This window comes from Globicephala melas, chromosome X (assembly GCF_963455315.2).
Source record: "Globicephala melas chromosome X, mGloMel1.2, whole genome shotgun sequence".
NCBI classification, from domain to species: Eukaryota; Metazoa; Chordata; class Mammalia; order Artiodactyla; family Delphinidae; genus Globicephala; species Globicephala melas.
The window spans coordinates 33,199,739-33,214,249 of record NC_083335.1 but is presented as its reverse complement, the minus strand read 5'-3'; the positions used below and the strand labels follow the sequence as shown (position 1 = coordinate 33,214,249).

General features: G+C 36.4%; 1 protein-coding gene across 2 annotated transcripts in view; it reads right to left on the bottom strand.

The window, feature by feature from the left end:
- Positions 1–14,511, bottom strand: part of TRPC5 (transient receptor potential cation channel subfamily C member 5) — a 265,763-nt gene that overhangs the window by 150,486 nt on the left and 100,766 nt on the right. For both annotated transcript variants that reach the window (XM_060292268.1, XM_030835730.2), the window contains one exon: positions 6,048–6,187. The gene's annotated coding sequence lies outside the window, so the exon portion shown is untranslated. The remainder of the gene's footprint in view (positions 1–6,047; positions 6,188–14,511) is intronic.

The following is a 14,511-nucleotide window of genomic DNA, read 5'->3' as shown; positions in this document are numbered from 1 at the left end:
AACCTGATAATGATACTCCAAAATGAAAACTATAGACCAATTTCAACCCTGAAAATAATTCTAAAAATTCTAAATAAAATATTAGCAAATGAAAAGCAGAAGTGAATTGAAGAATAATACATTATGACCAAGTGGAACTTATCCTAAGCGTGCAAGCAGGGTTCAATATGAGAAAATTTCCAATACATTTAGTAAATAAGTCAACCACTTAAAGGAAAGAAAACATGATTATATCAGCAGATGAAAAAAATTGATATAATTCAGCACCTATTTATTTAAAAAACTAAGTAAAATTGGAACAGAAGTAAACTACCTATACACAAAAGACTATTTACCTCAAATCAATAATAAATATCATAATAAATTGTGAAATACTGGACCCACTACCATTAAAATCAAGAATGCCATTATCAGCTCTATTATTCAGTTTTAAGGTTATGACTAATGTAATAAGAGAAGGATGTGAAAATATTATAAACATTTAATACAGGAGACAAAATTACCTTTATATGCAGATAATATAATTGTATAATAGAACACCCAAGAAAGTTTACAAAAACCTGTTAAAACTAAGAAGAGACTTTGGTAAGGTCACATAATGCAAGAAAAAAATACAAATATCAATAGCTTTAAAATTTTATAGCAGTAATAATCATCATCACTCAGAAAGTAAAAAGGAAAAATTCAGTGCAGAATAGTGACAACATCTTAAGACATCCAGGAGTAAATTTACCTAGAAAGGAATAGGATTCACGTAAAAGAAGTTAATGAAGGAGAGAATGGGGAAGTACACTATGTTGCTGAATAGAAAGGCTCAACCTAATAAAAGTATAACTTCTTCCCAAATTAAGAGATAAATTACAAAAACTATCCCATTTGGGTTTTATATGCACTTGGGAAAAAATTAGAGTTAAATGAAAGGATAAATGTATAAAAAATTCTACAAAAATTTTGATTAAGAAAAAAGGAACATTATAAAAATTGGCAGAGTAGGGAACTTCAAAAACCCATCTCTCCACTAATGCAACGATTAACCTAGCAAAACCCATCAGTTCAAATCAACCTTTTCTGAACTCTGGAATCTAATAAAAACTTATAATAAGTAGTGCTTAATGAAGAAAGAAGCTACTACATTTTGGTAAGAGAGTTTTGTGGCATTTTTACTGAACTGCCTACCATCCCCCACTCCTTAGCTTGGGGATAGCCATGGGGACAGTGGCTCAATATATTCCTAGTGTGGCTTGCTGGTGCTGGGAGGGGGAAAATATGGATTTTGTTCTCAAAGAATTGTGATTGTATGTTTTGACTGGTCAGTACATAGTTATTGAATTTCTTTGTGGAAAAAGAGGAATCAGCTCAGAGGATTGCCTTTTTTTTTTTTTACACCTCTTGGAATTTTCTCAGAGTTGGAGTAGCCTCCCCAGCAGTGTTAGCCAAATGCAGAACAGCAGATTTGAGAAAGTAGAAGAAAGAATTAATGAAACTGAAGATATATACATTGAAATTTTCTAGTCTGAGGATCAGAAAATAAAAAAGAATGAAGAGAAATGAATAGGACATCATAAGGATGTGAGACACTATCAAGTATACCAACAGATGCATAATGGGAGTCCTAGAGGGAGAGGAGAAAGAGAAAGTGGCAGAAAGTATATTTGAGGAAATAATGGCCAAATACTTCCAAAATTTGAGGAAATACATGAATCTACATCTCAAAGAAGGTGAACAAATTCCAAGAAGGTTAAACTCAAAGAAATTCCACACCAAGACACATAATCAAACTGTCAAATGACAAAGATAAAGAGAGAATCAGGAAAGTAGAGAGAGAAGCAACTGGTCACAGACAAGGGATCCTAATAAAAATTAACAGCCAATTTCTCTTCAGAAACCATGGAGTCCAGGAGGCAGTGGGTTGATATATTTAAAGTGTTGAAAGAAAAAAAGAAAAACCTCTCAACCAAAATTTGATATCCTGCAAAACTACCCTTTAAAAATTAAGGTGAACTTAAGACATTCCCAGATAAACAAAAGCTGGGGAAGTTCATTGCCAGTAAACCTGTCTTATAAGAAATCCTAAATGGAATCCTTCAGGCTAGATAGTAATTCAAAGTCATATGAAGAAATAAAGAACACGGGTAGAGGTAACTACATAGCTAAGTATAAAAGCCACTATTATTGTACTTTTGGTTTGGAAGTTTTCTTTTTTTTCTTTATGATTTAGAATACAAATACATAGAACAAAAATTATAATTCCATATTAATGGGCACACAATATATAGAGATGTAAGTTGTGACAATAACAACATAGAGGAGGAGGGATGGAGCTGCATAGGAAAAGAATTTTTTATATTATTGAAGCTAAGTTATTATTAATTCAAACTAGCTTGCTATAAACTGAAGATGTTAATTGTAATCCCCAAACCACTAAGAAAATAACTAAAAACATATATAGAATAAGAAATGAGAAGTGAATCAAAATGATACACTACAAAAAATCAGACACAAAAAAAGGCCATAATGAATTGAGGAACAAAAACTATATATAAGACATATGGAAAACAAATAGCAAAATGTCAGAAGTAAGTCCAGTAATTATAGTTTGAAGGATTTGGGGGAGGGCAATGGACGTAATGGTGTCCTATTTTGATATGTTGGTGTTTGAGGTGTTTATTATTTTTCTGGACATCAGGAAGGAGAGATCCAGTCAGCATGTGGAGCACAGCATTGGGATCTGGTGATATAGAATTGGGAGTCATCAGCATATTGATCAAAGGTTCTCCACACTGGCTGCACATTAGAATCACTTGAGGAGCTTTTAAAAACCACTCATGCTTTGGTCACAATACCCCCCACCTCTCCCCACATACACACTGACATTTAAAACAGATCCCCAGGTGAATGCAACATGCAGCCAAGATTGAGTACCATCATTATAAGTGGTAACTGGAGCTGTTAGGAGTGGATGTGATTATCAGGGAAAGTGCACTAAGATGAGGGGAACTACTTAGAGTGATAAAGGGTCTAGATCTCCACTGTCTGGTACAGTAGTCACTAGCTACATGTGGCTCTTTAAATTTAGATGAATTAAAATGAAATAAAATTCAGTTCTATAGTTGCATCAGGTACATTTCGAGCACTTAATAACCAGAGGTGACTCATGGCTACCATATTGGACAGCACAGATATAGAACATCTTCATCATTACAGGAAGTTCTATTGCACAGTGCTGGATGACCCAAATATCTCTTCCACCTCTAAAATATCTGTAATACAGAGAATTCTTCCAAATTCTGGGTAGAAATATACAATATCTATGTTAAAATATGGGTACTTTCATTTGCATAATGCATTTTGATGGCTATGGGCACATGGTGTTTTTATTTTTGTAAGGTCTTCAACTCTTTTTCACTTCTCTTCAAAGTCCAGGCAAGTTATGTAGATCCGCTGGCAGCTGGATTAAATCAATGCTTTTCATTTTCTCTAGAGTGAAGACACAAGCGAAAAATATATATTTGTCTCCCTCAAGTCACTGAGCTACATGGGAGAGTTTAAATCTGTTGTTCAACACTCTATCACATTGTCTGCATGATGTTCCTTGAAGTAGTCAAGTGAAAGGAAGAATGGGATGACACTGATTACAGCAAATAATATGCAGCGTAATTGGTTAAAAGTCTTGCATCTGATTATTAGTCTTGGGGTTGGCTTTCATCCCAGATCCCATAGGCTATGAGAAATGAGTGTCCCCTTTCTGTTACCCCTGCACTTTGGAATCTAAAGTGGCAATGTTCACATAGGAGCTTATTGACCAAATCCTCTTAAAATGGGGCAGAGGGACTTCTTTACAAGTTTTTTATGCTAACAATTAGGGAATATAGGTGAAGAGTACACAGGAGTTCATTGGACTGTTCTTACAACTTTTCTATGTGTCTGAAATTATTTTAAAATAGAAATTGCAAAAAATTTACTTAAACCAGCAAATCATGAATTCTCATAAAAAATCAAACAATGTGGCTTAAGATAAGGAAAAATTTCCAGTCTTCCCCCTCATGCATTTTAAATGAGTTCATCTTTTATGTACATTTTCTATCCAGTTTTCTTCAGTTAATATTTTGTAAGAATTCCCCACACATCATTATCTGTAATAACACTTTTTAAAACTCCTGCCCTTCCCACCACCAATTTCCCTCATGGGGAAGTGGCTCTGCTAGGTGACACTGACACAGTATGTTTCATGCCATCATATGTTAAAATATCATGTTAAATGGCTACATAATATTTCATTGGGTCAGATCAGGTATACCATAGTCTCCAGTTGGGGATACTTAGGTTTCTTCCATTTATCTCTACTGTTATGAATAAAGTGGTGATAGATACTTTTGTACATAAAGATTTTTATATATATATTCAAGGTTATTTGCTCAACTTCTCAGAAGTCAAATTACTGGGTCAAAAGCCAGGAGCATTTTTAAAGATACATACTGCTGAACTTCTTTCTAAAATTGTTTTAGTAATTTATCATCAGTGGTTTTCCAAAGGGAAAGAAAACATCAGAAAGCACAAGAAATAGAAATGGACCTCAGATTTCTCATGTATAATGTATAATTGATGATCCAAAGTTACCTCTCACATATTCTAAAATTCTCACATAGTGTAACAAATGGGTAATGTGTCATGAATGAAGTGCAGTTTGGATGTTCCAATAGATGTTACTTTCATCTTGGAAGGAAGAAAGTTTGAGAAACCCTTCAACTGATGGTTTGGCATTCTCCATAGTAACAGACATCAAAGGCTATATGAACATTTGTCCATCTCTCTGTTTCAGAGCAGGACTTTATTAATGGGTCCAAATTTTACCTGTTAGGTTTTTTTTTCATTTCTTAAGAAGCGAGGAGATCAGTGCCTTGAGTATAGCTGGTACTAATTAAAATTGTAAAGATCAAGTTTAACTGGAATTATTGTGAGGTGGTTAGGAAAGATATGCAGAAGAGGTAGAACCTGAGCTGAATCTTAAAGGCTGGGTGGGATTTAGACAGGCAGATGTGGGAGGCGGGAGAATACCTCTGTTATATATCGGGTGGGGATAGAAGCCAAGGGTGGGAATTGGCACTGTCTTGGGCATGGCAGTATTTGGGAGGAGAAAGAAGTATGTAAGAGTAGGTAAACTGGACTCGTTTGTTGGTGGATATGAATATATGGTTGAGAAGCTAGGACTTGATCTTATGGGCATTGGGGAGTCAGTCTAGGTTCTTAAACAGAATGTGATCAAGAAAGCTGTATGTTATAAGGTGACTCCTATGGCTGTACAAATGGTAAATTAGAGTAGGAGAGAATGGGAGTAGTTCCATAAGATAATGGAGTCCCATGTATCAATAGATTGCTGGCAGTCAAATGGAGAAGAAGAGAAGAATTTTAGAGTTATTTCAAAGGAAGGAAAAACAGGACTTGGTAATGGATAGACTTCAGGAGGTGAGGTGTAGAAAAACCTCAAGATGATATCCAAGTTTAAGCCTTAGTGACCAGAAAAGTGGCAGTGCTGCTATTCATGTGATTGAGGAAGGCTTTTCACTAGGCTGGTTACTAGGGCCATGATATTTTCATGGTAAACTGAGTTTCTGTCAAACATATCCTATTTCTTCATGACTTCCATTTTACTTCAAAGATGCTTATTTTGCCTTCTTCTTGGTCTTCATCTGGCACTGGCTCTTATTTTAACTTTCTCTGTCCCAGAAGGTTTTGCCAAGTAATCTTAAGTGCATAAATGTACTCAAGAAGTTCTGCTGAGTATCCCCTTATAATGCAATCTCCTCCAGTGTGACTGTTTTGTAACTTTCTCCTTTTGCATATTGGGATCTATAAGACCAAGTCACCCTTGTTGTTACTGAGAGGGTTTTACTTTTGTACAAGGATCTATTTCCTGAAAAGTTGATTAGTTCTCCACCTCCCTGCTTGTCCCAGCACACAAGATTAGGACTTGAAACGTTACAAGAGTACAATTTCAAAACAAAAGATGAAAATTGTCAGGGAACTTACCTGGAAATAATGGTACATACCTATATGCGTAAAATGGTGCCGTTTAAAGAGTAGTGTCCTGGGAATTAGGAGACCTGGATTCTAATCGCAGCTCTTCCACTAATTTGAAGTATGAACTTGAACAAGTCACATTTCCTCTTCTTTGTGTCTGTTTCCTTTTCTGTGAAATGAGGAAGACAAAAAAAGTGATTTCTAAGATCAATGCCAGCCCTAAAATCAACTATGTATTAAAACAATAAATGTTTACATAGTATTAGCCACATGATACTTAGAGACCACTGGGTTAGATACAGCATCAAGTGAGGGGCACATTTATCAGTTAACCATGTGTTTACTCCATAAAGATAGGACAAGAGGATGATTCAGGCTAAAAGAAAGGAAGTTTGAGAAAATTACTGGTTTGGTCTGTTTTTATAGATGAAATAAACTAGATAATCCAGATTGAATCACCTCTTCCTTTGACATTCGGGTCAGCCCAATACTATATGTCTGTATGCCTAAGGTAGAATAGAATAGGACCCAAAGATGGGGTTCCTCTGATTTTCTGAGGTCTGTGCCCACAGCCTCTTGAGGGCTGATTCCCAGAAATAACAGTTATACTGCTGAGAGCCATCTTAATGAGTCCTCATTGTTTCCATCATAAGGGAACCAGCCCAAGACCGTTCTTCTAATAGAGATTCCAAAGACTGTGTTGTTAGAAGAGGGTTTTCCTCCATTGTGCCCCTTCCAAGAACTGACTATTGCCAGAGTATCTCTATTGCCTGTTAATGATCCCCTATGGCTTTGTCATTTACAATTTAACCTTAGTGCTCCTCAGATCTGGATAGCAGATCACCTGGAAATCAGGATGCTCTCTGTGAACCCTATAAAATATTGCCATAACTTTAACTTCTTTAAGAATTTGCATCCATTACCTCAAGATGCTCTGAGCACCATGTAAATAGAGGAACATGCTAACACATACAAAAGCTCTGCTCAGCAAATCCTTCATCTCCTTACTTAGCTCAAGCCCTGTTCTCTCGTGCTGTCTCTTCTCCCAGCTACCCATTCTATCCACACCTTGCTCTCTGGATTAAATGCTAATGTGAACTGTGTTCTTTTTGGCTGCCAACTTCTTTTCAGAATTTTCTGCCTCCAAGACTGCCTCAGGTTGCAATTACCCTGTCTTGCATCTCCTGCCCTTTCCCCCACCTATTTCCCTAGTGGGAAAGTGGCTTTTACAGGTGGGATTGAGACAGTGTGCTTCATACCATCATATGACTACAGGGAATTTTTGCTAGCAGTTTAAAGTGCAGACCTAATTATATGAGCACAAATGGATAAAAGCAAGCCATTGATGACACCTGATATGCTTTCCTAGGTGTTCTTTTGCTACAGGTTAATTTGTTATGCTATCTGCCAGCAGTCACTAAAGGATTAAGAGGAATTTGTGACTGAAAAACCTGAAATGGAGAAAATTCTCCCCATGGATTAAATTGTTTCTGCAAATCAGTAAATGACTGCCACAGATTGATTTTTGTAGCATAACACCTTGGTGCCACCTAAAGAACATCAGTGATTTGTGGAACCATAGTGTGATGAACATCAGTTGATCAGAACACTTTTTTAGTGTTCTTTGTGTAACTAGTCATCCTATACTACTTCTTATACTAAGCAGTTCTGTAAGTTATATTTTCAACTTACTGTGCAGTGTGGGACTTTTATTTATCCTCAAATTTCCTCTAATACTAGTATCCTGATTAAAAAGATCCCTCTTGGCATTATCTCTCTGAGATGAAATGTGTCTCTGAGTCAGGAGGCTTTTAAGCTCTCCCTTTAGTTTAATGGTCCCTGACATCTATCTAAGGTTTTATGATTACAAAGTTCTTTTACATACATTATCTCATTCAGTTCTTTCACTTACCCTTGCCTATTTCACAGAGCTGTTACCTTTTTAACTAGATGAATATTTTCCAACACCACAGAAATTAATAATTTGCTCTAAAACCCAAGGATTAGTAAATGGCAGAGACAGGATTATAACCCAAGTCCTCTGATTCCATGTTCTGTACTTTTCCCACTTCTTGGTCCATTCAGTGTAAAATGGAGAAATGAAGGAATACTCTATGAAATACATTGATTAAAGCAAGACCCTTCATGTGAATTTTACCTCTGCATTCCATCCCAGGGCTGTACTTCACATTGTTTTTGAGAACAGAGCCACCATGTTTCAGTTGAGCTTCAGAGAGGATTCCGCCCTTGGGCTCTTTATCAAGTTGGACCATGTTTATAAACCTTTTTAGTGACAGAAACCTTCCTCTTTGCTGTGGACTGAATTATGTTCCCCCAAATTCATATATTGAAGCCCTAACCCCCAAGGTGACTGTATTTGGAGTAAGGAAGTAGTTCAGGTTAAATGAGGTCATGAGGGTGGGACCCTGATAGGATTGGTGCCCTTATAACAAGAGACATCAGGGAGTTCTCTTGCTGTCTCCACTGTCAGGATACAGTGAGAAGGCACCACCTGCAAGCCAAAAAGAAAGCTTTTGCCAGACACCCAACTGGCCAACCCCTTGATCTTGGACTTCTCAGCCTCCAAAGCTGTGAGAAATAAATTTCTGTTGTTTAAGTCACCCAGTCTGTGGTATTTTGTTATGGCTGCCCGAGCTGACTAAGACATCCACTTTGGTTTCTTCTTAACTCGGAAAAAATTTAAAAATCTCAAAAAGACATTCACATTCCAATAGCTGTGCAGATGGGGATAGGTAGATTCTACGTATTTCTTTCTGGAGTCATACATCTAACACTAGACTCCACTCATGGTAGGCATTGACAAGTTGCCCTGGGTATAGGGTTAGGAGGAAATGAGGAGGCTTTATTGGGTGACTTGGGGGAGTGATACTTTATTTTTTTTATTGTGGGAGGGAGTCAGGACTGTCTGTCCCTTGAAACTCCATGTAGTTGACTGGGAATTTGCAAGGCATGCTTGGTGGGTGGGCCTAATAGCTTTGTACAGGAATTGTTGATTTATAGTGAGAGGGGCTTGATCTTGCTTTCAGCACTTTTTTTAAAAATTAAAGTATAGTTGAGGTACAATATTATATTAGTTTCAGGTATATAACTTAGTGATTCAGTATTTTTATAGATTATATTCCATTAAAAGTTATTATAACAAAATAATGGCTATAATTTCCTGTGCTGTACAATATATCCTTGTTGCTTATCTATCTTATACATAATAGTGTATCTCTTAATCCCATACCCCTATCTTGCCCCTTTCCCTTTCCCTCTCCCTGATGGTAACCTCTAGCTTGTTTTCTATACCTGTGAGTCTGTTTCTGTTTCCTATATACATTTGTTTGTTTTATTTTTTAAATTCCACATATAAGTGATATCATACAGTATTTGTCTTTCTCTGTCTGACTTATTTAACTGAGCATAATATTCTCTAAGTCCATCCATGTTGCTGCAAATGGTAGAATGTCATTATTTTTTATGGCTGAGTAATATTCCATTTTATATATATATATATATATCTCACATCTTCTTTATCCATTCATCTGTTGATGGGCACTTGGGTTGCTTCCATGTCTTGGCTATTGTAAATAGTGCTGCTATGAACATTGGGGTACATATATCTTTTCGAATTAATGTTTTTGTTTTCTTTGGATATATACCCAGGAGTGGAATTTCTGGATCATATGGTAGTTCTATCTTTAGTTTTTTTAGGAACTCCATACTGTTTTCCACATTGGCTGCAGCACTTTACATTCCTACCAACAGTGTACAAGGGTTTTGCTTTTTCTACATCCTCACTGACATTTGTTATTTGTGGTCTTTTTGATGATAGCCATTCTGACAGGTGTGGGGTGGTATCTCATTATGATTTTAATTTGCATTTCTCTGATTAATAGCAATGTTGAACATCTTTTCATGTACATGTTGGCCATATGTATGTGTTCTTTGGAAAAATGTCTGTTCAGGTTTTCTGCCCATTTTTAAATTGGGTTGTTTTGTTTCCTTGATGTTGAATTGTATGAGCTGTTTATGTATTTTTTTAACATCTTTATTGGAGTATAATTGCTTTACATTGGTATGTTAGTTTCTGCTTTATAACAAAATGAATCAGCTATACATATATCCCCATATTTCCTCCCTCTTGCATCTCCCTTGTTTATGTGTTTTGGATATTAACCCCTTTTTGGTCATATCATTTGCAAATATTTTCTTCCATTCCCTAGGTCATCTTTTCATTTTGTCGATGGTCTTCTTTCCTGTGCAAAAGCTTTTAAGTTTAATTCAGCCCCATTTGTTTATTTTTGCTTTTATTTCTTTTGCCTTAGAAAACAGATTCAAAAAATATTGCTACGATTTATGTCAAAGAGTGTTCTGCCTATGTTCTCCTCTAGGAGTTTCAGGGTTTCAGGTCTGGTTTTGGTATCATATTTTACATCTTCATGTCTGTTCCTTCACTCTTTATTGTAGTTATAGATGCTTTACAATTTTTCCTTTAGTCTTCCTACTGCCATATTTAAGCAGTTGATCCTCAGCCTTTATATTTGTCTTTATGAGTGGGATTTTTCCTTTCCTATAGTCTCTTACTTTTTTTAAAATTAATTTATTTAATTTATTTACTTTTGGCTGCATTGGGTCTTCATTGCTGCACAGTGGCTTTCTCTAGTTGCAGCGAGCAGGGGCTACTCTTCATTGTGGTTTGCGGGCTTCTCATTGCAGTGGCTTCTCTTGTTGAGGAGCATGGGCTCTAGGCGTACGGGCTCAGTAGTTGTGGCACGTAGGCTTCAGTAGTTGTGGCTCATGGGCTCTAGAGTGCAGGCTCAGTAGTTGTGGCACATGGGCTTCATTGCTCTGTGGCATGTGGGATCTTCCCGGACCAGGGCTCGAACCCGTGTCCCCTGCATTGGCAGGAGGATTCTTAACCACTGCACCACCAGGGAAGGCCCTATAGTCTCTTCTTATTATAGCCTTTTCTTTTCCATGTAGTGAAGACTCTAACATTTCTTTTAGAGTAGGTTAATATTAACTCTTAGTTTTTGTTTCTCTGAGAAGTTCTTTATCTCTCTTTCAATTCTAAATTTTAATCATGCTGGGTAGAGATTCCCAAGTTGTAGGTTTTTCCCTTTCAACACTTTACATATATCATGCCACTCCCTTCCATCCTGAAAAGCTTCTGCAGAAAAAAATCAGCTGATAACCTTATGGGAATTCCCTTGTATATGACTGTGTTTCTCTTGCTGCCTTTAGAATCCTTTCTATATCTTTAATGTTGCCATTTTAATTATGATATGTCTTGGTGTGGGTCTGTTTGGATTCATCTTGTTTGGGACTCTCTGTGATTCCTGTACCTGGATATCTGTTTCCTTCTTCAGGTTTGGGGAGTTTTCACACATAATTTCCTCAAATACATTTTAATCCCCTTCTCTCTCTCTTCTCCTTTGGGACCCCTATAAGGTGAATGTTGGTAGGCTCAATTTTTCCCAGAGATTTCTTAAACTGTTTTCATTTTTAAGATTTGTTTTTTTCTTTTTGCTGTTCTGATCAGGTGATTTCCATCATTCTGTCTTCCAGATCACTTATGCATTCTGCTGTATCACTTAGTGTGCTATTCATTCCTTCTAATGTGTTTTTTTTTGGTTATTGAATTCTTCATTTCTGATTGGCTCTTTTTTATAGTTTCTAGTTTCTTGTTAAAATTCTCACTGTGTTCATCTATTCTTTTTCCTAATTCAGTTAACATTCATATTACCAATGCTTTGAATTCTTTATCAGGTAAATTGTTTGTTTCTGTTTCATTATTTATATTTTCAGGGAGTTTTTCTCTTGCTCCTTCATTTAAGAGCAGTTCTTCTGTCTTTTCATTTTGCTTAAGTTTCTCTGCCTCTATGAATTTAGGTAAAACAGTTACCTATTGTGGTCCTATGTGGGATCATCCTTATACACATTTGGTTGTACAGGAGTGTTTTTGCCAGTTTCCAGTTAGCTTTCATTGAGAATTGTTCCACATGTGGATATAGTTTTGATATGTTCAAGGGTGGGAGGTGAGCTCCATATCCTCTTACTCTGCCAACTTGATTGAACCTCTGCTCTTAGTACTCTTCCTCCTCAAAGGTGTTAAAAAGGTTGCATATATTCTACATGTTTATTAGTGAGCTATTGTACATCAATAATTTATAATTTTATTTTTTAATCCTGAGAAAAAATATTATTTTGAACTGAAATAAAAAATGATAATTTCATGACAAACCTGGTTTCTGATAGCAAATTCTTCCTCATTTTTCTCTGGCTTCTCATTACAGTATTTCTTTTCTTCACTTACATGAACCACTGGACATTCCTAGCTTTGATATATGGTTACTATTGTAAAGGTATTTTATTTTATTTTGTAAAGGTATTTTAAACCTTTGAAGTTTATGGATGGTTTTGTTGTCATTTTCTTCTTTCATTTGTTTTCCCTAATATAAGAATGTTCTTTAGGGGATGGGCAATACAGACTGGTCAGCAGCTCATATAGTGTTCTCTGCTAGTATTGTAGGTAGTCAGTCCAAGATAGGAGAAGCTACTGGCTAGTCTTTTATGCAGTCCCACATGCAGACACACTGGAGCTGACCTTCTGAAAGACTGAAAAAGGCAGTTTGGGAGGGTATTTGTACTTTCCCTTTTTTATTTCTCTCTCAAATCTAACCCCACTACCTGTGCTAAGCACAGAGCCTATGGGCCAATGTCACAGAGCCTTTTTCTCACTTAGCTGCCTGACATTCATAAAGGTGTTAGCTGATTAAAAGGCTTAATGCATTACCACTAACAGGAAATACCTTGCCATTTTAAAAGGGGATTCTTAGAAATTGAAAAGACTTTAAGACCCATACTAATGAACTTTTAATGATGTAATTTTGAGGATAGCTATTTTTGTTCTTGAGAGGAAAAGGTTTGCTTTATGTACAATATTTGTTAGGGTGGCCTAACACCCTTGGTGAGCAGGGAGGTTGCATACCTGTTCCTAGGTAGATGAATTCTGCTCCTTGCACACCGCTTTATAGTGATGCTTTCACAGTGATTCTAATCTGTCTCTTTCATAGTGATAGAGGCAGTAGTGTACTGCAGATGGCTCATACTATCTCACTAGAACTGATTGTTAAATTATCAGGAATTTTGAAAGCTGGTTTTTAAATATAGCTATTATTAAAAGTTAAATTATATCAACTTACAATTAAATAAGTTATTTTAAAAACAAATTATTACTTAAAACTCATCACTTCTTAGTTACTTTACTATATTTTAGTGTAATCTATACTCTTGAGGATATTTATATCTATTTTATCTCAATGGTGGAACTATTACACGTTAGTAGCTTAAAATTGGCCAGAGTGAGAGTATTTACACCACCACGCAAATTGGCAAAATGCTATAAATCAGGGCTAGATTTATTGTTTTGTTGATGGTCTAAACTTAAATGATAACTAATTATACTTCAAATAACTGGAAAGAAAAAGAAATGATGGAGAAAATGTTAATAATGCAGGTTAAACTTAAAAATACGTCATGCAGGGACATCTACTTCTGGCCAAAATGTAATAACAGGGGCTGAATTTGACCTTGCAGTTGAAGCAACCAAAAGATGAGATGAAACATATGACACAATGGTTTTCAGGTCTCTGGACATCAGCAGTGAAGGACAGTTATCTCTGAAGATAAGAAACAAGTGAGGAGAATTCTATGATTGTCCAAGATTACTGCCTTCAGAGAGTTTCCAGTCCATAGTATAGGGAGAGGAAACTGAGGCAGAGCCTGGTAGACTCCCTGTGATGAGATAGAGATAAGAGTACAGGGAAAGCAAGGCAGCTAGAGATCACAGGATAGAGTACTGGTCAAGAGAGAGAGTTCCAGAGAAAGAGAACTCCAAATATATGCATAGGGTTCTCCATAGGTATTGAGGAGAACACTGATCAGTACATGTATATAAGAAGACAATTCAAGGCTGGAGAAAGAACCACCTGAAAGGTTGATGGAACATTACCTGGTGTTCACACAGAGAGGGGAATAGATCCTATTGCTACTATCCAGACTGGAAACCTTCATATATTATGGGGCACTGAGGAGAAAGGTCTTACCTTGGTAATGAGAAATAATTAGCCCTAGACTAAACAAGTCTCCGATACCATATAACAAATTTTAAAAGCAGGACTGGAAAGGATCATTCTGTTTCGGTGTATACTACCTGTGTCCCTAACAAAGCTGAAGAATATTTATAGGAGTATGATAATAGCTAGCATGGGAGAAGCACTTCTGGCATGATGGTGTAAGAACCTCTGAAAATATGATCATCCATAAAATCAATGAGAACACTGGCAAAAAAAAATGTTAAAAGTGACATGCTCTGGAAATTAATCAAAGGCTTGCAACAATTTGAGGAGCATTTATTCCAGAAAAACAGCTAAATCTCAATAGGAACAGAGAGCATTTTACTTGTTCTAGTCCCATTGCCCATTC